This window comes from Thamnophis sirtalis, unplaced genomic scaffold (genome assembly GCF_051295495.1).
Source record: "Thamnophis sirtalis isolate CommonGarterSnake01/CBP01778 unplaced genomic scaffold, rThaSir2_p1.2 scaffold_3, whole genome shotgun sequence".
In the NCBI taxonomy this organism is placed as follows: Eukaryota; Metazoa; Chordata; class Lepidosauria; order Squamata; family Natricidae; genus Thamnophis; species Thamnophis sirtalis.
Window position 1 is genome coordinate 175,731,504 of NW_028261383.1, and position 23,175 is coordinate 175,754,678.

Consider the following 23,175-nt stretch of genomic DNA (forward strand, 5'->3'; position numbering starts at 1 on the left):
TGCATCAGGTTCAAGGATTTGTATTGCCTTCAGCGGGACAACAGAGTGTTCCAGTGCGAACCATGAAGCTTGCAGGCATGTAGCGGCCTTTTCATTTAATGGAAGGAAGTCAGTATCCCTTGAAGAAATACAGGGGAATGAACTCACATGTTGCTTCTGACATGTCAGGAGTAATTGGAACTGTAGCCTTCTAGGCAGATACAGTAATTCACAGACTTTCATGACACCATTGTTGCCATTCCCCAAATGGAGAAACAGTTTGAAACTGTTTAGTGTTATCTTTATTTGTAACAGGGGAGAAAAAAGAAGTAAAAGCTATTTCCGTACAGTTCTGCTTTGTGCTGCTGCAGAGCCGAGGTGGCGCAGTGGTTAGAGTGCAGCACTGCAGGCTACTTCAGCTGACTGCAGTTCTGCAGTTCGGCTGTTCAAATCTCACCGGCTCAAGGTTGACTCAGCCTTCCATCCTTCCGAGGTGGGTAAAATGAGGACCCAGACTGTGGGGGCGATATGCTGACTCTGTAAAACCACTTAGAGAGGGCTGAAAGCCCTATGAAGCGGTATATAAGTCTAACTGCTATTGCTATTGCTAGATTGAGCAGCAAGATAAAAACATCTAACATCTAGGACAGGTCCATACTTCCAGCTTCCCTTGACATGAGGTTTCCTTCCTTCCTTCCTTCCTTCCTTCCTTCCTTCCTTCCTTCCTTCCTTCCTTCCTTCCTTCCTTCCTTCCTTCCTTCCTCCCTCCCTCCCTCCTTCCTTCCTTCCTTCCTTCCTTCCACTATCCCTCCCCCCCCAAATGAATGGAATGCTGTTACATAGAACATAGACTATTATCATAATTAAAGCAAAACAAAAGGTTGAAATCCAGAAATGGCTCCATTTCCACATGAGAAACAAGTAAATAAAGACTGCAGTGTGGAAATGCCCCCAATACCTGCTATGATAGAACATGTTTTATATGTAGAACAGTCCTGGTTCTTACCCTACCATGTCCACCTATGCTGAGAAATAAAGCTGGGCCAGCCACTGCCAATCAGTGAAGTTACCTCTGACAAGTTGTCTAGCTGAGGATAAAACAACTTCCTATATTTTCCATCTGTCTGTATAGTTGGACTTCCTCAGTCTTATTACTAGGATGATTTACATATGGTTTTTCACAAACTGGGAGATTGTATGGTAAACCTCAAGCTGGAAAGAAAATTATATGAAGCAAACTAACCGCTCCATGATCACACGGACTGTGGGTGTCTTATTAACACAGCGAACTTAACATTCATTTTATTGTTGGTTTTATAATTGAAGCGTCCATTTAACAGAACTGCCCCAGGTATGCTAAGACCTGGCCAAAATCTTTTGGAGAGACGCCAGTGGTGGTTAACATTACCATTATTTGCTTACAAGGTTGAGAGTAAATTAAAATCATTTGGATCTTTAGAAAGGATTTTTTTTTAGCTGTTATTTTAAAGTCCAGTTTGAGAATAGAAACAGCAATAACATTTTAAAAAGCTAGAAAGTTGGAATATTTTATCGTTCATGAGTCTTGGAAGAAAAGCACGGGAACGTTTCACTCTTTAATGAAAGAAGCGAGTTTGAACCCAACGTTTCCAGCTTAGCTTCTGTTCCTCTTCCCAACCAAGTGTCAAAAGATGGCCATCAAATAAATATCAGGAGTGAAAATTGGGTGAAAGATTCTAGAATCCCTAGAAATCAGCCTCAGGAAATAGGAATAGAGGGTTTTTTTTCTCTCTGAACTTTTATTTTTCTGTAGTTTATTAGCAAGAATAGTGGTTTGATACAATAATTCACTGTATAGCAAGTGAAGCCTTTTCAAGCACAGAATTTCAAGAGCACGTTTTTTGCATTTGTTGGAGTCCTCTGTCTTTGCTGTGCTTCCAATATTCTGGTTTTATAAACATATATGCTGTATTTATGTATTTATTAGATGGGGAAGGTTGCCCACCTCCATATACTCTGGGCAACATACAACATTAACAGAAAAACAATAGGAAACATTATCTGTATATGTGGAAAAAGCAGCTCCTGAAACAAGTCTTGTAAGTCCTTTCTCTAGTCCAAGGACTGGGGGAACAGTTAGTTTTTCAGGGATTTCTTAAAAGTTGCTAGGGTGGGAACTATAAGGATCCTCTCTGTCAGGGGAGAGGAGTTGTGATAGAGAGGGAAGTTTCCTGGATCCTGACAATTGACATTATTTAACTGAAGGATCTGTAGCTCCCCAACTCTGCCTAATATTTATTTCTAAGACATTATTACAAAGGTACAGAACATATATGATGAAGATAAAGTCATAAGTTCTACCTTCCTACAGTCTAATTACAAAAAGACACAAGGGGAGATGAAGAGGAATAGAGAAGCATGTTTCACCTATTTTATACAATACAATACAATAGCAGAGTTGGAAAGGACCTTGGAGGTCTTCTAGTCCAACCCCCTGCCTAGGCAGGAAACCCTACACCATTCCAGACAAATGGCTATCCAACATCTAAAAGACTCCCAGTGTTTCTGGAGGCAACTTCTGTCCCACTGATTAATTGTTCTAACTGTCAGGAAATTTCTCCTCAGTTCTAAGTTGCTTCTCTCCTTGATTAGTTTTCATCCATTTCTTCTTGTCCTGCCTTCAGGTGCTTTGGAGAATAGTTTGACTCCCTCTTCTTTGTGGCAACCCCTGAGATATTGAAACACTGCTATCATATCTCCCCTAGTCCTTCTTTCCATTAAACTAGACATGCCCAGTTCCTGCAACCGTTCTTCATATATTTTAGCCTCCAGTCCCCTAATCATCTTTCTTGCTCTTCTCTGCATTCTTTCTAGAGTCTCCACATCTTTTCTATATCGTGGTGACCAAAACTGAATGCCGTATTCCAAGTGTGGCCTTACCAAGGCATTATAAAGTGGTATTAACACTTCACGTGATCTCGATTCTCTCCCTCTGTTGATGCAGCCTAGAACTGTGTTAGCTTTTTTGGCAGCTGCTGCACACTGCTGGTTGATATTTAAATGGTTGTCCACTAGGACTCCAAAATCCCTCTCACAGTTACTACTATTGAGCAAGGTGCCACCTATACTGTACCTGTGCATTTCATTTTTCTTGCCTAAATGTAGGACCTTACTCTTTTCACCATTGAATTTCATTTTATTAGATAGTGCCCAATGTTCAAGTTTGTCAAGATCCTTCTGTATCTTTAGACTATCTTCTGGAGTGTTGGCTATTCCTGCCAGCTTGGTGTCATCTGCAAATTTGATGAGTTCCCCATTTATTCCCTCATCCAGATCATTGATGAAGATGTTGAAGAGTCCTGGGCCTAAAACAGAGCCTTGGGGTACTCCACTGCACACTTCCTTCCATGTAGATGCAATTCCATTGAGGACTACACGTTGAGTGCGGTTGGTCAGCCAGTTACGAATCCATCTGGTGGTGATGCGCTCCAACCCACATTTTTCTACTTTGTCTAGTAGTAGGTTATGGTCTACCTTATCAAATGCCTTACTGAAGTCCAAGTAAACTATATCGACGACATTCCTCTGGTCCACTAATTTTGTCACTTTGTCAAAGTATGCAATAAGATTACCCTGGCATGATCTGTTTTTGACAAACCCATGTTGGCTTTTGGCTATTACTTTGTTTACTTCTAGGTGTTCGCTAATTCATTGTTTGATTATCTTTTCCAGAATCTTCCCTGGTATTGAGGTCAGGCTGATAGGTCTATAGTTTCCTGAATCTATTTTTTCCCCTTTTTTGAAGAAGGGAACCACATCAGCTCTTTTCCAGTCCTCTGGCAGTTCCCGGTGCTCCAAGATCTTGGAAAGATATTGTTCAGTGGTTCTGAGATCTCATCTGCCAGTTTCTTCAGAACCCTGGGGTGTAATCCGTCTGGTCCTGGTGATTTGAACTCGTCTAGGGTAGACAGGTGCTCACTTACCATTTTCTTCCCTATTTCAACTTGTGTTCCTATTCTGATTTTTGTGGTGCTGTTTTTGATAGGTTGGACTGTTTTATCCCTTTTTGTAAAGACAAATGCAAAGAAAATGAGTTAAATAGTTCTGCTTTCTCCCTGTTGCTTGTCACCTTCTTGCCACTTTCTCCCAGCAACGGACCAATTGTTTCCTTAACCCTTTTCTTGTTTTTAACATGTTGGAAGAAGCTTTTTTGTTATTTTTTTACTTTTGTGGCAAGCCTTTCTTCATTGTGAGCCTTAGCTTTCCTTATTTCATCTTTACAGGCTCGGGCTATTTGCTGATATTCTGCCTTAGTTATGTCCCCCTCTTTCCACTTTTTATACTTAACTTTTTTGTCTTTCAATTGGTCAGAGAGTTCTTTATACAGCCATGCTGGTTTCTTTTGTGAGCTGTTATTTTTCTTCCTCATTGGTATTGTGCTAGACTGGGCTTTTGTAATCTCGTTTTTCAAAATTTCCCAAGCTTCTTGAGTTTTTTTTTTCCTTTTGAGGATTCTCATCCATGGAATTCTTCCCAAGTTCTCTCTACGTTTATTGAAATTAGCTCTCTTAAAATCCAAGACTCTAGTTTGACTTTGTTCTACTGCTTGTGTTTGCATAATGTTGAATTCCAATATTGCATGGTCACTTGCCCCCAGGGTTCCTGTGGCTTCAACACCTTCTATAATTTCCTCTCTGTTAGTGAGAATTAAGTCCAATATGGCCGATCCCCTTGTTCCCTTCTCTACTTTTGGGGAAACGAAGTTGTCTGTTAGGTTCGTTAGGAACCTGTTGGATCTTCCACTTGGAGCAGAGGTTGTTTCCCAGTTGATGTTGGGGTAGTTAAAATCTCCCATTACTATTGTGGTGTGCTTCCTACGTATCTTAGTTAGTTGAGTAGCAAAAGGTTAATTTACTTCCTCTGCTTGGTTGGGTGGCCTGTAGTATAGACATATGGCAATGTCCTTCCCCCCCCAACCTTTAATATTGACCCAAATGCATTCAAGATAGTTCTCATCATTGTTGTGTTCTACTTCTGTAGAGATGTAGTTATTTCTTGTATATACTGCAACTCCACCTCCTCTTTTATTTGGTCTATTTCTTTTAAATAATTTAAATCCTTCTAGCTGTATGTTGTATTTGTGGGTTTCATCCCACCAAGTTTCTCAAATGGCAACAATATCATATTTACTTGAATTTCTAATTCACTCTATTTATTCCTCATACTCTGTGCATTGGTGTATAGACATTTGAGTCCATTTTTATTGATCCTGTGTTTACTATCTACATAACCTGTCCCTATTTTCTTGCCACTTGTATGATTCATGCACATGTATTGGCACTCACTATTAAATGCTTGGTTTTGCTTGACAGCAGGAGTGATAATCTTACCAGCACAAACATCTATGTTACATGCACTGATAACCCTATGAGTTTTAGATTGCTGGGGTCAGAAATATTCTGTATCAATCAATTCTCTGTCCCCGCTGTTCAGTTTAAATGTTTATCCAGAAAATCTGTGAATTTAATGCCAAGTAATTCAGCCCCCTTCTTGGATGGGTGCAAATCATCTCTTTTGTACAGTTTTTCATTGGACTAGCTGCAGGCATCATGACTAATAAAACCAAAGCCTTCCCTTTTTCACCACTCCTTTAGCCACACATTAAACTCTGCTACATGCTGGCCCTTCTCTTTTTGTTTCTTATATGCTGGTAAAACCCCTGAAAAAATAAGCCTACAACCTACACTACTAAGTTCATACCACAAGCTCTGGAAATCATTCTTCACAGAAAGTACATCTTTTTGGGACAGATAATTTGTGCCAAAATGTATAATAGCATCAACGTCACAGTCCTTACTTGCATTCTTGGCTATCTTAAGAATAAGCCTCTTGTCTATGCTGGCAGTAGCACCTGGTAGACACCTGACATCTTTTAAAACCTCCATATCCTTTCCTAAATTTACACCCCTTACGATTGAATCACCAACCAGAAGGTGACTTCTCTTTTTACATACCTTGCTCTTCTTGTGTGACTGATGTGTGATACCTGGGTCCCCATTTCGCCTTTCCAATGGCAATTTGCATCATCAGAAGGTCCATGACAGCCTGGGCATTTCAATACCAGCCAACCCATTTCTTGATCAAAGCAATCAACCAAATCATGTGATCATTTGAGAAAGTACTCAATTGCCAGGGAAACCACAAAATCTTGAGAATCCCAAAGTCTCCACATGTATCTCCCAAGATCACTGCTGCTAGTTGATATATATATTAGCAACAGAATCTTCTTCTCTAATGAGTTTCCAACTAAGAAACATATATTCCATATCCAATTACTATACTTGGGCATAAGATGGCTTGGATAAATTGAACGTGAAGTTAACACACTTGTTCACTCATTTCTTGACTGTTGCAGAACAGATCACAGTCTGGATGAAAGTTGGAGGCATTCTCTGGTGAGGCCTTGATGCAACAAGCATCAACAAACACATTGCTGGTGTGTTGCTGACTGCCAAACTTATTTTCAGTAAGTATAGCAGATTAGAAGCATCTTTAACTCAACTCTTTAAACCTACTTATAATTAAAGAATGCAACAAGTCATTTATTTCGGTGCAGTTTTACTTCTGAATTCACAATTGGCACCAGGCTATAAAATTATTAAAAGTTCAAATTCCCCTCTCTTTTGCACCAGCTGACCTGCAGGAGCTGCAGACTGAAAAACTGTTCTCATCCCATGCCAAGGGGATGTTGAGGGTGGCTTGTTCCAAAGATGCCCATGTCTTTCCCTTTCTCCTCCTCAACTATGTTTCATGAAGAATATCTAATCTCAATCCTCATTTCTTCGTAGATTGTATTCCCTATTACAGTGGGTACTTGAGAGACCGCCTCCTGCCAATTACCTCCTTGCGACCTATTAGATCACACAGATTAGGCCTCCTCCGAGTCCCATCCGCCAGTCAGTGTCGACTGGCAACTACACGGAGGGGAGCCTTTTCAGTAGTAGCTCCGACCCTTTGGAACGATCTCCCCGTGGAGATTCGTACCCTCACCACCCTCCAGACCTTCCGCACAGCCCTCAAGATCTGGCTATCCCGTCAGGCCTGGGGTTAAAGATTATAATCCGTCCCCTCCCGAATGATGAATGAATGTTGCTTCTATTTTTAATTACGTATTGTCTTTATATGTCATTGTGTGTACTCCCTTCCCTATACGTTGTAAGCCGCCCTGAGTCCCCTCAGGGAAAAGGGCGGCCTATAAATAAATTTATCTACATCTACATCTACAGTGGAAATTTATTTCTCTCCTTTCCCAATGCACTCCACCTTTCAGGCAAAGCTACCCAGACTGCAATTTTCCCTTCCAGTGCCGAAACAAATACTTTAAATTCTGCCCAGAGTTATGTTCTGAGTTGCGAGAGCTTTTTTGAATGTTGCTGCTGAACATACGAGTTTGACCCAAGGGCAAAATTATTAAATTATCCTTGATTTTTTTTTTTTTTTAAAGACGCCTACCCTTACATTCTAAATAGTTTTGCAGAACCTAATTTAGGACAAAACTAAATAGGTATTGGAGAGTGTAAAGTTCCCGTGGTTCGCCCATGAGGCCAATGTTGAGAAAAGACAGGAGACAACCTTTCTCGGGATGGAGCGACCCAGATTGGGGGTCTGAGAGCCCCTTTTATTGAGATAGGACAAAGGCAGGAGGAGCAATCAGCATGTGAGTAAAAACAGCCTGTAAAAGTACAATTTCTAATCTACTGCTCAGGAAAGTTCTATAGCAATAGCAATAGCAGTTAGACTTATATACCGCTTCATAGGGCTTTCAGCCCTCTCTAAGCGGTTTACAGAGTCAGCATATCGCCCCCACAGTCTGGGTCCTCATTTCACCCACCTCGGAAGGATGGAAGGCTGAGTCAACCTTGAGCCGGTGAGATTAGAACCGCTGAACTGCAGATAACAGTCAGCTGAAGTGGCCTGCAGTACTGCATCCTAACCACTGCACCACCTTGGCTGTTCTGTCTATATATGGTCAAATCCTGGGCATCATTGGTAGGGCACATCTCAGGATGTTATGTTATGCATTATCAGGATGTTATGGCGTTGTAGGAGTTTGTTTTCTCCTGTGTGGCTCAGTGTGACTCTGCAAGCCCTAGTATGAACTAGGCCATGGAGGACACACACCTGCACAAGGAACTATATTACAACAGGAGAGTCTGGGAATTCATGGTGAACCGAGGTTGTAACTTGTTCACTATTGATCTGCTGTTTTCAAATGATGGGTCATCATGGGCCTACCAAACTCACAATCTTTCCTAGGGTAGACGTGAGTTTCTCAGGGGGTGAACACAGGTATCTAGCACCCTGTTATTACCTCAGTTGGCTGCTTTGTGTAACTCGAGGAAAGATATCTTCTTCAAAGCCAGATCAGTTTAACAAAGAGATAGGACTGCGTTTTTCCTGTTTTGTGGAAATGATGCAAGGATGCTCCATAATGGCTGAAGTTAAAGATATCACCACTCGGCATTTTGTTGATCACAAATGGCTGAAATTGGTTCAATGCTATTCCCTCCTGTCTCTCTGTAATAGCCTCAGCCAGTTCCTCCATTACCTGCGTGCAAAAGACGTGTGTAATGGGTGGGTGGGTGGGTGGGTGGGTGGATGGCATTCTTCCCTCTGCCATTCGGCTGGTTCCACATAGGAAATTTTCCATGGCTCATCAGGGAGCGCATTCACTTTCTCTGACTGGGCAGGTTGCCCCTATTCTAGGTTTAAAATGCCCTATACCTGGAAGTATGGCTGCTGGTGTATTGCTCTGCCATGTGGTGAGGAATGGCAGCCATGTTCTGTGTAGTGAGCAGTGGAACCGCACTGCTGGAGCCATCTCTTTCCACACACCCCCCCAAACCTTTGCCAGCGATTTTGCTATGGCAAGAGCCCCACTTTGGCTCTGGCTCCCCTCCTGCTTCATATGTGGCCAGCCTTCCCTAAAATGGCTTCCTCCTTAGCCAGGCTTATTTTGTGTTGCGAGCGACGGAGACAAGAGAAAGGGTCAAGGGCTGAAACAGTGTGGAAATGGGGTGGGGGGCTGCAGGGAATTGCGGCTCGGGATTGAAGGGAATTGGCAAAGAGACGTTGGTCTGACTACACTGACTCCAGGCCTTGCCAAATTTGCTTTCACCACACTGAAAAAAAAAAGGAGAAATAAATAAAAGGACCAAGCCCCCTCCTGCTGCAGCAAAACTGTGCTCGGGGAACGGGGCGGAGATATGGCTCCAGTGGTGTCTGAGAGTGCAGCTTGAAGCTGGCAGGTCCAGGGACAATGAAGCAGACCTTGGCATCAGAGGTTTGGCAGAGAAATGAGCTTGGGTGGGGAAGAAGGGGGGCTGCACAGATGGTCTTGCCTTTATTTCACCCCAAAGGAAAAGAAGATATGGGGGGGACTTGGAAAGGGGTTTCCAGGCTACCAGATGCACCCCACACAGTTGGCAGGGGGTGGGGGTTCTGACTGACCTATTTGGAGACCAAGGTGTTTGGAGAGAAAACGCTTAGATGCCTAGCCTAGGAAGAACTGAGGGCGGGCACCTTACCTCCAGCATTTGGTGATCTTGGGTTCAAGAGTCTGCCTGGCGTGACTGAATGTCAGAATTCAAGGGCTCTGGAAACAGTGGCTCTGTTTGAAAGAGCCAACCAGTTTTGGTGAGCAAGAAAGTTGGTTTGTAGAGTCTTTTTTTTTAAATGAAGAAAGAGGGGTAGAGAGGGTGGGAGAGAGGACTGGAGGGAGGGGGAGAAGGGAGGGGGGAGGGAGTGTATCGGGAGAGAGGAGTGGTAGAGGGGGAGGGGAAGTAGGGTAGAGGGGAATGATGGAGGGAAGATGGAAAGTTGGAGGGGGGCGAAAGAAAGGGTGTATGAAGGGTCGAAGAGGCACATTGGATTTGTATTTTGGGGGGTATTATTGACAAGAGGAATGGTTGTGTTTATTGTTTAATGTTATATGGCCCCGGTTGTGCACAGTATATATGTGACTGTACGAAAATGAAAATGGAAAATAAAAACACATTTACATAAATAAATATATATATATATATATATATATATATATATATATGTATGTATGTATGTATGTATGTATGTATGTATGTATGTATGTATGTATGTATGTATGTATATGTTTTTTATTTGTGCTGATAAATAAATAAAGGAAGACTAGTATAGATCTATTTCAAGCTATTTAGCTCTCATCAGTTAGCCATATCCTTACTGGGATTCGAACCTGTGCTCTATTGCCTCCCAGGCAGGGAGTTAACCATTTGAGCTACAGAGAACGACTCCTTTTATCAGCCAGCCAGGGTGGGAGGTATATACTTAAAGTCACAACCCCTGGTATGCCCAAGTGTGGGAGGAAGGTAACTGCTTCCAACATCTGTCAATCGGCTCGTCACAAGAGTCCATCACGACAGAAACCCAATATTTTTACTGTTGCCTTTGTTATATTTGTGTTTTTTTATTTGTGCTGATAAATAAATAAAGGGAGACTAGTATAGATCTATTTCAAGCTATTTAGCTCTCATCAGCTAGCCATACCCTTACTGGGATTCGAACCTGTGCTGTATATATATAAAATAGAAATAGAGTCTTGATATTAAAGTGCACCTCCATTCCCTTCCCTTGACATCGGGATGACGTTTCCGAAAACAGTTTAAGGAGGGAGAAGGCATTTAGAAAAAAGGTTTTGATTAAGTTGGGTTTCCAGGTATAGATCCCATCACTGGATTCAAATGCTATTTATAAAAATAAAAAAAAACTCCCATTTCCTTCTCTTCCTTTCCCGGTGGCATCTGCAAAATCTCCCGGATTTGCTTGTCTTTTGCGCAGGTGACATAGAGTTGCCGTTCCAGCTAGGCAGAGCTAAATAAATAAGTCCCATTTCCTCTTTAATAAGCAGCCGCTGGATATTACGGAGTTCCAGAGGGAGGGAAATGCAAGCTGCCCATCTGCAGCTTCTTTCTATTTGCCAATTAAGGCAAGACTTCTTCCAAACTGCAAGATCAGGTGGGTGAAGTGGAGCACTGAGCCTTTTTTTCTCGCCACCACTGGCATTGATTGCATTTCTGTTGGCTACAGACGATGGGCTTTGTAATCCAGCACACCTGGGGGGGTGGGGGAACTGGTTAGGAAGGGGGTCCTTTAAACAACGGGTCCTTTTTTGCTGAACCTTTGCCAAGCCTTGGCTATGGCGTTGGCAGCAAAAACATTAATTTTCAGAAACCAGGCACAAGTCCTAGCTAGCTGCCATGGCATAAGTTATAAACGTTTACACTTGCATTTCTTTCTCCTTCTTTAATCATCCATTTCTTTTCAGCCTATTCCATATGTGGCATGCATCACATATGCATGCCACATCCTAGTTAAAGAAAACCTAACCAGGATTAAAATTCAAGTAGCATACTGTATAAATATAGGTGATGGATCTAATTGATTCGTGAAGCAAGTTGGGTCAGCCTGGCTACTGATCTGCCTCACCGGATTGTGGGGAGAATAAAATGGGCCAGGGAAAAATAGGATTCACAATTTTAGGCTCCCTGGAGTGAAAATTGAAATGCAAAGATAATCAATAGCAGTTATTTATTAACAATAATGTTCTCATATAATAGGGCCGATGTTGCCTGTCAAATACCACTGCTAGAATAGTCCTAGACTAATAGCAATAGCAGTTCGACTTATATACCGCTTCATAGGGCTTTCAGCCCTCTCTAAGCGGTTTACAGAGTCAGCATATCGCCCCCACAGTCTGGGTCCTCATTTTACCCACCTCGGAAGGATGGAAGGCTGAGTCAACCCTGAGCCGGTGAGATTAGCAATAGCAATAGCAGTTCGACTTATATACCGCTTCATAGGGCTTTCAGCCCTCTCTAAGCGGTTTACAGAGTCAGCATATCGCCCCCACAGTCTGGGTCCTCATTTTACCCACCTCGGAAGGATGGAAGGCTGAGTCAACCCTGAGCCGGTGAGATTAGCAATAGCAATAGCAGTTAGACTTATATACCGCTTCATAGGGCTTTCAGCCCTCTCTAAGCGGTTTACAGAGTCAGCATATTGCCCCCAACAACAATCCGGGTCCTTATTTTACCCACCTCGGAAGGATGGAAGGCTGAGTCAACCTTGAGCCGGTGAGATTTGAACCGCCGAACTGCAGCTAACAGTCAGCTGAAGTAGCCTGCAGTGCTGCACCCTAACCACTGCGCCACCTCAGCTCTCAAAGGCTTAATCTAGGATGGTAATCGTAATAGCTGATAGCAAAGGACATGCAGTTCAGCTTTGTGTTTGGGTCCTGATATCCCAGAGGATGGGCAGAACTCTGTGAACTACCATTCAAGAAAAGAGCACTACTAGGTTAAGATATGGGTATAATGTCCTATTGAATGTAGCATCTGGGCTACGGCTACACTGTCAGGCATTCATGTACCAAAGCAGGAATAAGCTGAGCCTTCAATTGCCTCCTGCTTACTTGCCCAGAGTTCAGTTCTAGTTTCTACGGTGGTTTGACAAACACAAACTGGGCTCTTGCAAGCAATTCTGTCCTTACGAAAAGCAATATTGCTTAAACTAGCATATGTCCTGGCAACTTGAAATCCAACACTTCTGGAGAACATTAGGATGGAAAAACATGTTGTGTATAAGGTTAGCAATAGCAATAGCAGTTAGACTTATATACCGCTTCATAGGGCTTTCAGCCCTCTCTAAGCGGTTTACAGAGTCAGCATATCGCCCCCAACAACAATCCGGGTCCTCATTTCACCCACCTCGGAAGGACGGAAGGCTGAGTCAACCTTGAGCCGGTGAGATTTGAACCGCCGAACTGCAGAACTGCAGCCAGCTGAAGTGGCCTGCAGTGCTGCATTTAGCCACTGCGCCACCTCGGCTCAAAAGTTGTGTCATTGAAGGCAAGGCTGTCTATATCTGAATCTTAATTTCTCTCCTCTGTCTATACTTTGCCTATTATTTATGTTATACTAATAAAGACCACCACTTCTGATACAGTTGCCACATATCTATATCACTTTGTTGAATCTGTTTTTTCCTGGATTTGCCATTGCCAGTGAATTAAAATCCTGTAGGGTAGCAGGAAGAGCAGGCATCTCGGTGAAGCATAGATATTGTGTATAGTCAAGGAGAAAGTCACTGACAGTAGTGGGGTTTGAATTTATGCTTCATGGATCCAGTTTTGGGATCTGTTTACTGATGCCTCAACCGAGATTTATCACTGACAATCACTACATTTACTTCGAAATGTGTGGAACTGTAAGCATTCTCCGTGAAAGCAAATTGAAAGGTAGAAGGAGAGGGAGAGGGAGAGAGGGAGAGAGGGAGAATAATTATGGTAGCAGTCTATTGTTCAGAGAGGTAAAATTGGCTACTCTGCCTTTTTTTTTGGCAGCAAATCCTTGAGTAGTTATTCACTGGATCATCTCATAGCAAGGTGTGAGGAGGGGCCAGGCAAGGATTGTTTGCAGTCCATTTGGAGGGGAATGGAGGAGAGATATCTGGGATAATTTGAATAGGTGGCTGTATATTTCATAGACCAGCTTGGAATTGTGCCCTGGCATGGCTCTGCATTATATTTGCCGGTGATTGATGGCTCCCAATAATGGAGTGGGAGACAGTTGTGTAGGGATGGAATTGTGGCCGCTGTCAACCTGACAAGGGAATACAGGGTAGTCTATGGCAAATTATGTGTTTCTGTGGTCTTCAGAAAGAAACTGATTGATTCCTCATGAGACCAACATAGTGCCCTCCATGCGACTTGAGCCTGCAAAACCTCCTGACTGGGAATTTGGGGGATTGTAGACACAGCACATCTGAAGAGTGCAAGTTAGTGAGATTTTGAGATTTTTGAGATTTTATTAACATTTGTAGGCCGCCCTTTTCCCTGAGGGGACTCAGGGCGGCTCACATAAAATCAGGGGGGGGGGGAAGTACAAACAGTGACATAGACACATATAATAAAAGTGAAGATGATTATGACTTAATCTTTGCAGTATTTTGAGTAGCTACCTGATCTAATCTTTTGCCTCAAGCAACCTGACAGGTTACCTTTCTAGTTTGAATTCTAAGGTGTTTGAGGGACAATAAGACAGTAGCAGGAGATATCTTATGATTTGTCCTAAATTAGGAATGTTTAATTATATGTTTGTAATAGTATTTCTGCCCAAATCCCGTTCAACTGAGTCCATTCCACATACAGACCAATTTTTGCAGTATTTTCATTGCCATTTGATGCTTTGATTTCACCGAAAATCAGAGCAGAATTAAAACTACTTTAAGGAAATGTTCAATGTGGTGAACTCCAACTGCAGTTTCATGTATAAAAGCCATACAAAACTCATCATTTTGGTAAGAATTAGCCCTATTTATTTTAGCAGAAATCTAACAATTGGTAATGTAAGTTGAAAACATAAATGTAACAAGTGTGGGTTTGCATTCGTGTATATCCTTCAGGTACCATGACCAGAGGATTATCTACAGCTCCTAAACAACTTTGATTTTAATGGCAAATATGAGTTAATTTCTGATTAATCTTCGCATTTTCTTTAGTATTAAATTTTTTTTGATGCTTTGGCAGAGAAATTGTGTCGAGAGATCAACCCTTCCTTTATGAGACATCTCCCAAATATATTGAATACAAATGGTTGCGCTTATGAATAATTCTGGAGGTCCATGGGTAGGGGATGTGACTTTGAGAAGTGCACTGCTCTTTGGAGGGAATTATCTCCATTGGTTCCATCTCATTTTGATATCATAGACTGGTAACCTGATTAGTGGGGTTGAAGTGCACCTTCTTCAGAAAAAAAATTGCCAAGTAGAAGGACTTGTAGAACACAAAGGGTGAACATGAATATGGCAAAGGCCAACTCTGTTTAATGGGATGGTTGTTTTTTTTTTAAAAAATGTCATTTTGATGAACAAAATTAATTTGTTGTTTTGAAGACTTGGCATTCGTATTCATTTAATTTCCCTCTCCTTCTCTAATAAAGATTCAGCTTTATATGGTTTCACTTTTCTTTGGTGATGAACTCTAGACACAGCGAATTTGATAAGACTCCAGTATGTGTAGAGTGACTATTCATGGAAAGGATGAAGAATTCAGAGAGAGAGAGAGAGAGAGATCTTTTGTCCTACTGGTGATCTTGGAGTGAAAGCGTTTTTTGAGATTGCATTGCCTAAACAGATTCAAGTCCCGTCCTTTTTAGCGCTTATCTCTTTTCCATGCCATTTCCTTCAATCCTGTGGTGACAGATGGATGGGAGCAGCTTAGAATAAGTTCCTTGTGGCTTTACCGGCGGTGGGAGGCTTGAATTAAAGATAAAGCATCCTCCCCAAAAGATTTGTAACAGCAGCAAAGAGCTAAATAAATAAAGGAATGGGAAGGCGGCAAGGCTGCAGTGACTGTAGAAACAGCAGTGGGATGTGGGACTTGGCAGTGGCAAGCAGCTGCTGCTGTGTGAACAACTAGACTGCTTGCCACGTGGATGAACAGGAAGGGCTGTGAAACGAGAGAGAGAGAGAAAGAGGGAGGGATGGAGGGAAGGAGAGAGAGAGAGAGAGAGAGAGAGAGAGAGAGAGAGAGAGAGAGAGAGAGCGTCAGGGCAGCTGAGGTACAGGGCTGGGATCTTGTTGAATATTTGATGGGTGAGAAAAAATATATAATAATTGTTCGTTTATTTATTTAAAATTGATTTAAAATTATTTATTTAAAACATTTATATATCCATCCTTTTATATCACAGGTGCTGCTTCATTTAATAATCAGGAAAGAAACCACTCAACTCCCATTTGTTTGAAATCAAGTGTACTTTTACTAATTACAAACGAATAGTAGCAAAGCTAAGCTGAATCTGGTTAATTGGGCGTGAAAGCAAAGAATATCATGTATAGGTCAATCCCCTCCCCTTGGCACCCCAGTCCATAGTCCAATTATAATTCAACCCAACAGTCAGGTGGGAGATATCTTCAAAAGACATCATCAGGGTGGAATGCCGGACAGTTAACCTTGGCGGGAAACTCCCTTCCTCCACATGCGCAATGAGGTGGTCAGGACAGCGTCTAGAATCTTCCTCCAGCACATAATGATTCCCCTCCCAAATACCATGCCCCCCCTTCCCCGTTTCAATGGCAGCCGAAGCAGCAGCAAAGCAGAGGCTGACACTCTGGGCAGCTCCCAATAAAAAAAACAGCACGATACACATATCTATTTAAAACCATAAAAATTAAAACAAAACAACCCAAAGTTATATTTCCGACATCTTTACTAAATCCTCTCATTCACCTCACCCTATTAGCAATAGCAGTTAGACTTATATACCGCTTCATAGGGCTTTCAGCCCTCTCTAAGCGGTTTACAGAGAGTCAGCATATTGCCCCCAACAATCTGGGTCCTCATTTCACCCACCTCGGAAGGATGGAAGGCTGAGTCAACCTTGAGCCGGTGAGATTAGAACCGCTGAACTGCAGATAGCAGTCGGCTGAAGTGGCCTGTAGTACTGCACCCTAACCATTGCGCCACCTCGGCTCTCTATTCTGGTGCTGGGAGGAGAAGCCATGTCTTTGGTGCTTTTCAGAAGGCGTGGAGGGTGGAGGCCTGAAGAACTTCAGAGGGGAAAGCGATCCATAGGGAAGGGGCTGCCACGGAAAAGGCACGCTTCCTAGATTCCCTACGATGTCAATGTTCAAGGGAAGGGACTAGGAGTCTGCCCACCCTGTCTGTTATGGTAGGAGAGATATACTTAGGGCAGTGGTAGTCAACCTGGTCCCTACCGCCTACTAGTGGGCGTTCCAGCTTTCATGGTGGGCGGTAGGGGTTTTGTCCGATACTGAAGCACTTTCCTTTCTTAAAAAAAATTTAATTGACTTTTAAAAAAAAAACGTCATAGCATTATTTAAAATTTTTCATTAGGTTTTCATAAAATCACCATTACTGTGGAACCGGTGGGCGGTCAGAAAATTTTACTACTAGCAGAGATACAAAAGTGGGCGGTAGGTATAAAAAGGTTGACTACCCCTGATTTAGGGAGACCATAGGGCTTTGAAGGTGGCATCGGACCTGGGTACCCGAGAGACCGCCTCCTGCCGATCACCTCCCATAGACCGATTCGATCACACAGGTTAGGTCTCCTCCGGATTCCATCTGCCAGCCAATGTCGGCTGGCGACTCCCCGGTGGAGGGCCTTCTCTGTCGCAGCTCCAGCTCTCTGGAACGATCTCCCTGTTGAGATCCGGACCCTTACTACCCTCCCGGCCTTCCGCAAAGCCGTTAAGTCCTGGCTGCTCCAGCAGGCCGGGAGGTTCTCGAAATATCCAGCCCCCCCGGAGATTGTAATTGTTGTATATTTTAATGTTGTTTGTGTATTATTTCCCCCTCCCTTGTTTTATTGTAAGCCACCCGGAGTCCTTCGGGAGTGGGCGGCATACAAATCAATAAAACTATAACTATAAGGTAATAATAAACATCCTGAATTGCATCCGAAAAGTAACTGGGAGCCAGTGTAGCACAACAGAGGTGTTCTTTCGGTAAATCCTGGGCTCCCGGCCATGCTCTAAATTAGTTGCAGCTTCCAGTGGTCTTCAAGGGCAGACCCATGTACAATGCATTGCAGTAATCCAAACAGGAGGTGATCGAGATATGAGTGCCTGTGAGCAAGGCCTCCTGGTTGGGTGCAATTGGCACACTGGATGCATTTGTGCAAAGGCCTCCCTAGCCACGGATGTCACCTGCTCCTCAAGCTACAGCGATGAGTGTAGCAGGACCCCCAAATTGCGCACCAACTTACTCCAGGGAAGGGCCACCCCATACAGAGTCAGAGGTGAAATATCACTTGTGCCTATGGGGGCAAAAGCCCACAGCTACTCCATTTCCCCATGGTTGAGTTGAAGCTAATGACATTTATGGAACAAACAGTCCAATAGTCTTAGGCCAGAGAATGGCAATCTCTGAAGAGCCGAGGTGGCGCAGTGGTTAGGGGTGCAGTACTGCAGGCCACTTCAGCTGACTGTTATCTGCAGTTCGGCTGTTCAAATCTCACCGGCTCAGGGTTGACTCAGCCTTCCATCCTTCCGAGGTGGGTGAAATGAGGACCCAGACTGGGGGGGCGATATGCTGACTCTGTAAACCGCTTAGAGAGGTCTGAAAGCCCTAGGAAGCGGTATATAAGTCTAACTGCTATTGCTATTGCTATAAGTCAGTTCCTCGGCATCCATACTCTTATGGCCTCCAGCCACTCAGACAGAACCTTCATAGCATCGCTTGTTCAATTAAGGATAGGGAATGACTTTTAAACTGTAGATCTCTAGCAGTAGCCTGCAGTGCTGCATTTAACCACTGCGCCACCTTGGCTCAGAGCCAAGGTGGCGCAGTGGTTAAATGCAGCACTGCAGGCTACTGCTAGATCAGCAGGTCAGCGGTTCAAATCTCACCGGCTCAGGGTTGACTCAGCCTTCCATCCTTCCGAGGTGGGTAAAATGAGGACCCGGATTGTTGGGGGCAATATGCTGACTCTCTGTAAACCGCTTAGAGAGGCCTGAAAGGCCTATGAAGCGGTATACAAGTCTAACTGCTATTGCTATTGCTATATTCTCCACTGCTGAGTTGTAGTGCTTAGCACCAACCTTGAGTAGAGAGAAAACTTTACTGGCATAAAATGGCTGTCTCCTTTGCAGAGCCATTACTTCTGTTTCAAGTCACTGTGGTTCCCTGATTTCCCTCCAGGGTAACATGACAACGCCCAACCCCTCTTGAGGTGCTCCTGGATGGTGCCAGAATAAGAATTCTCAACACTGGTAAAGCTAAGGATATCCTTGGATTGACAAACTATTTTGCATTTGTGGTGCTTGCTAAGGAAGGACACTGGCGTGGTTTCAGCATGGTGGTCTTTAATCATATTAGGGTTTTATTGCAGGCTTTCACACGATGCCAGCGGTATCGAAGTTGGTAATAACAATTCATTTATTCTCCACCCTGCTGCATGTACAATACAGATAGTCCTTGATTAACAATCTTTTGAGTTTACAATGGCACTGAACAAGAGCCGAGGTGGCACAGTGGTTAGGGGTGCAGTACTGCAGGCCACTTCAGCTGACTGTTATCTGCAGTTCGGCTGTTCAAATCTCACCGGCTCAAGGTTGACTCAGCCTTCCATCCTTCCGAGGTGGGTGAAATGAGGACCTGGATTGTTGTTGGGAGCAATATGCTGACTCTGTAAACCGCTTAGAGGGGGCTGAAAGCCCTATGAAGCGGTATATAACTCTAACTGCTATTGCTATTGCTATTGCTAAGATTTACAGCGGATCCTTGAAGTCGTGCCCACCGCAGCACCCAGTCATGCGGTTGTGATTCAGGTGCTCACAACGGCTTGCAATTACAATGGTTGCAGCAATCCATAGTCACAAGTTTGCTGTTTGTAACCTTCGCGCCGGCTTCAGATAAGCAAAGTCAGTTGGGGAAACCTGGCAGGAGGTTGCATTATGGCAGTGGTTCCCAAACTTGGCAACTTTAAGACTTGTGGACTTCAACTCCCAGAATTCTCCAGCCAGCTCTGCAGAGCTGGCTGGAGAATTCTGGGAGTTGAAGTCCACAAGTCTTAAAGTTGCCAAGTTTGGAGAATTCTGGGAGTTGAAGTTCACAAGTCTTAAAGTTGCCAAGTTCGGGAACCACTGCATTATGGTGATCATGGGATGTCATTCCTAAAGCCACAGCAGGATTCAAATAAGGACCCCGAGTGGAATCCGTAGAACTGCTGTAAATCTGTTGTGAGTCAGGGCAGTCATATGATATCACATTTTACACATTTTGCGTTGCTTAGTAATTTCGGAGTGCCTGCTCCCAATTATGATCATTAACTGAGGACTTGTGAGGTGCAAGTAATCATGGAGAGAGAGGGGAGGGGAAGGGAGAACACAAAGGGCTTTGCCTTTTCAGAACACGGGTCACTTTCTCTGCAGATTGCAGGACCAGCGTACCTTCGAGACCGCCTACTGCCACATACCTCCCAACGGCCGATAAGATCCCACAGGGTGGGCCTCCTTCGGATACCGTCATCCGGACAGTGTCGGCTGGCGGGCCCCTGGAGGAGAGCCTTCTCTGTGGCTGCTCCGACCCTGTGGAATCAGCTACCCCCAGAGATCCGGACCTCGGTTCCACCACAAATCTGCGGTAGACTAAAGCGCGCTCGACGAAAGCGCGTACGTGACGTCATCACAGCGCGATGAAAACGGCACGCTGTGAGCGGTAAATTTAAAAAGAACGTGAAAACCTTACCCTAGCCCCCCCAAACCTAACCCTAAACCTAACCCTAAGCCTAACCTTTAACCTAACCCTAAACCTAACGCTAACCCTAAACCTAACCCTAACCCTTAACGTAACCCTAACCCTAACCCTAACCCTTAACCTAACCCTAACCCTAACCCTAACCCTTACCTTTATGTGAATCGGCTTGCTTTAATTTAATTTAATTTATTTTTAATTTTATTTGTCGCGCTGCTGATGACGTCACGTACGCGCTTTGATCGGGCACGCTTTAGTGGACCGCGGTTTTGACGGGTCACGCGGACCTCACCCACCCTCATGGCCTTCAGAAAAGCCGTTAAAACCTGGCTGTTCCGGCAGGCCTGGGGCTGTTGACCTCACTGTTGAGGTCCAGCCCCGATTAGAACGTTATGTGTGTTGTGAATTTTAAATTATTCTTTTATTTTGCTTTTCTTTTTTCTTCTTTCGTTGTAAGCCGCCCAGAATCCTCCGGGATTGGGCGGCCTATAAATTTAATAAATGAAATGAGGTTGATCTGGGTCTCTGCCGTTGCCCTTGAGGTATGGAGGAGAGTTGTGTGAAAGAATTAGATTCTTCTGCTCTCCAACGCTTGAATGGGCCTGAAGATAATGATCCAGAACTGGAGGGAAAGGGTTATGGTTAGGGTCATGCCCAGCACCTCCATAAACTAGTCAATAGATCTTCCTAAAAGTCTCATGAATGAGTCATGGCTGAAGAAGCACGGAAGATTTATTCACACAAAGGTGGGCTGTTGTAAGGAGGAAGGCACAATTCCTGACCCTGGTACTGTTAAGGAGAACATATATATAATGTTATATATAATACCACTATATAATGGTAATTAGATGAACACATCCTCATAAAATGCAGAGAAAAAAAGAACGCTACTGGAATACATTTGTGCTGTTGTTGGGATACCCTGTGTAACACTCACTAGCTACTTAACTCTGTTTGGTCTAAGACAGTGTTTCTCAACCTTGGCCACTTGAAGATGTCTGGACTTCAACTCCCAGAATTCCCCAGCCAGCGAATGCTTTAGTATTAGTAGAATACCTCTAGATGAAGTAAAAAAAATGGGGAATTCTGGGACTTGAAGTCCAGACATCTTCAAGTGGCCAAGGTTGAGAAACACTGTTTTAGTAGAATACCTCTAGATGAAGTAAAAAAAATGGGGAATTCTGGGACTTGAAGTCCAGACATCTTCAAGTGGCCAAGATTGGGAAACACTGACCTAGAGGCAGATACATGATGAGAGCTGGGGGGGACTGAGCCTTCTGAGAGCCGAGGTGGCGCAGTGGTTAGAGTGCAGCACTGCAGGCCACTTCAGCTGACTGCTATCTGCAGTTCAGCGATTCAAATCTCACCGGCTCAAGGTTGACTCAGCCTTCCATCCTTCCGAGGTGGGTGAAATGAGGACCCGGACTGTGGGGGCAATATGCTGACTCTTGTAAACCACTTAGAGAGGGCTGAAAGCCCTATGAAGCGGTATATAAGTCTAACCGCTATTGCTATTATTTCATAGACATCCCTGCACTGACTCCAACTGATTTGGCGGCCATTCATGGTCAGAATGGGAAAGGACTCTGAGACATAATGGGACCCCCCCCAAGTTTAATCAGAGGGGGAATCCTGAGAGTTCAAGTGGTATAAAAGCAATTCAAGGTTCAGGGCCAGGCACTTTCTGAAACTGTACTCTGTCTATATGTGGCGGGGTTTGTGTCTTCTGCTATTTCTTCTTCTTTTGGTTCTGCTCCTCTGTTAAGACCCTCTGTGGAAGGGCCGGCTGTAAGTGAACCTGGAGGCCCATCTGCTAAGGCAGCAGGAGGCCCAGGGAAGCCAAGCAAGTGGCCTTTTCCTCGATTTTAGGATGGCCACGGGCGAGCCAGTCTCTAAAGAGACTTCGTTCAAATCAAAGGCAAACAGAAAAAAGATCCCTCTTCGATCGCATTGACTGTGGTTCTGAAGAAGGTCGGGGTAGAGCAGGAGTCGTGGTGGTCTTGGCAGGCCTTTCCTTCTCCCCCAACACCCCACCTTCCAACCTGCGCTTCTGAACCTGAAACAGACTCTTCCTCTGCTCTCCACGCAAATACGCTGGCCGACCAAGGAGGCCCTTGATTGAAGCTGGCTATTCATTAGGTGAAGCCTCTCTCCCTACTGCAAGTCCAGCCGCCCAAGGATCTGCAGGGGTAGCGGAGGGGGCCCGCCTGCAATTTGGCCGGACGGGTGAGGGGACCCGAGGTTTTCTAGGGAAAGGCTGGCTCTTTTGCACCCCCCACCGCCAGCTCAGCCCTCTTCCGACGTGATCGCTGCCGGCACACTCGGCCTGCCTTCCTCAGCCGCTTGCTCAGCCTCGGAGGAGGGAAGGCCCGGCCAGAGCCTTCGGCGCCCCACTTTGACAAACGAAGCTGCTGCTGTTGCGCGGCCTTCGAGTGAGAACTGGCCAGAGCCGGGCGACGGTTCAACCCGAAAGCAAAACCATTGCGGTGGCTTGGCTGCCTTTTCCAAACCCAGATAGAGCCAGGGAGACTTTTCTCGGGATACCTTGTAACCGTCTTCCCTGCCCAATAGCCACACGCGCCTCCTGGCTCGCTTTACAACCACCCCGACGTAAGGCACGGTTTCAGGGCCTTCGAAGGAGCGGATTCCCCCCCCCCCCCCGCCCTCGAGTTCTCCAGTTTCGCCTGGGACCGACTTCGGTTCGGAGACGGGAAGAATGGCGGAGACTTTCCATCCCGGGTCCTCACCAGACAAGCCGTCCCCGAAATTTAGGAACGGGGGATGCAGGAAAGGTTGGGGGGGGGGAGAGGGAGGAGACGGGACACATGCGGGCTGGGTGTCTGCCCGTCCCTTGGGATGTCATAGGGAGCGCGAGTGACTTTCAGCACAAGTGACTTGGCATC

The 23,175-nt window shown here is 44.6% G+C and overlaps 1 protein-coding gene across 2 annotated transcripts in view; it reads left to right on the top strand.

The window, feature by feature from the left end:
• NFIX (nuclear factor I X) overlaps nt 1–23,175 on the top strand; it is a 289,130-nt gene that overhangs the window by 21,220 nt on the left and 244,735 nt on the right. The window lies entirely within an intron of this gene.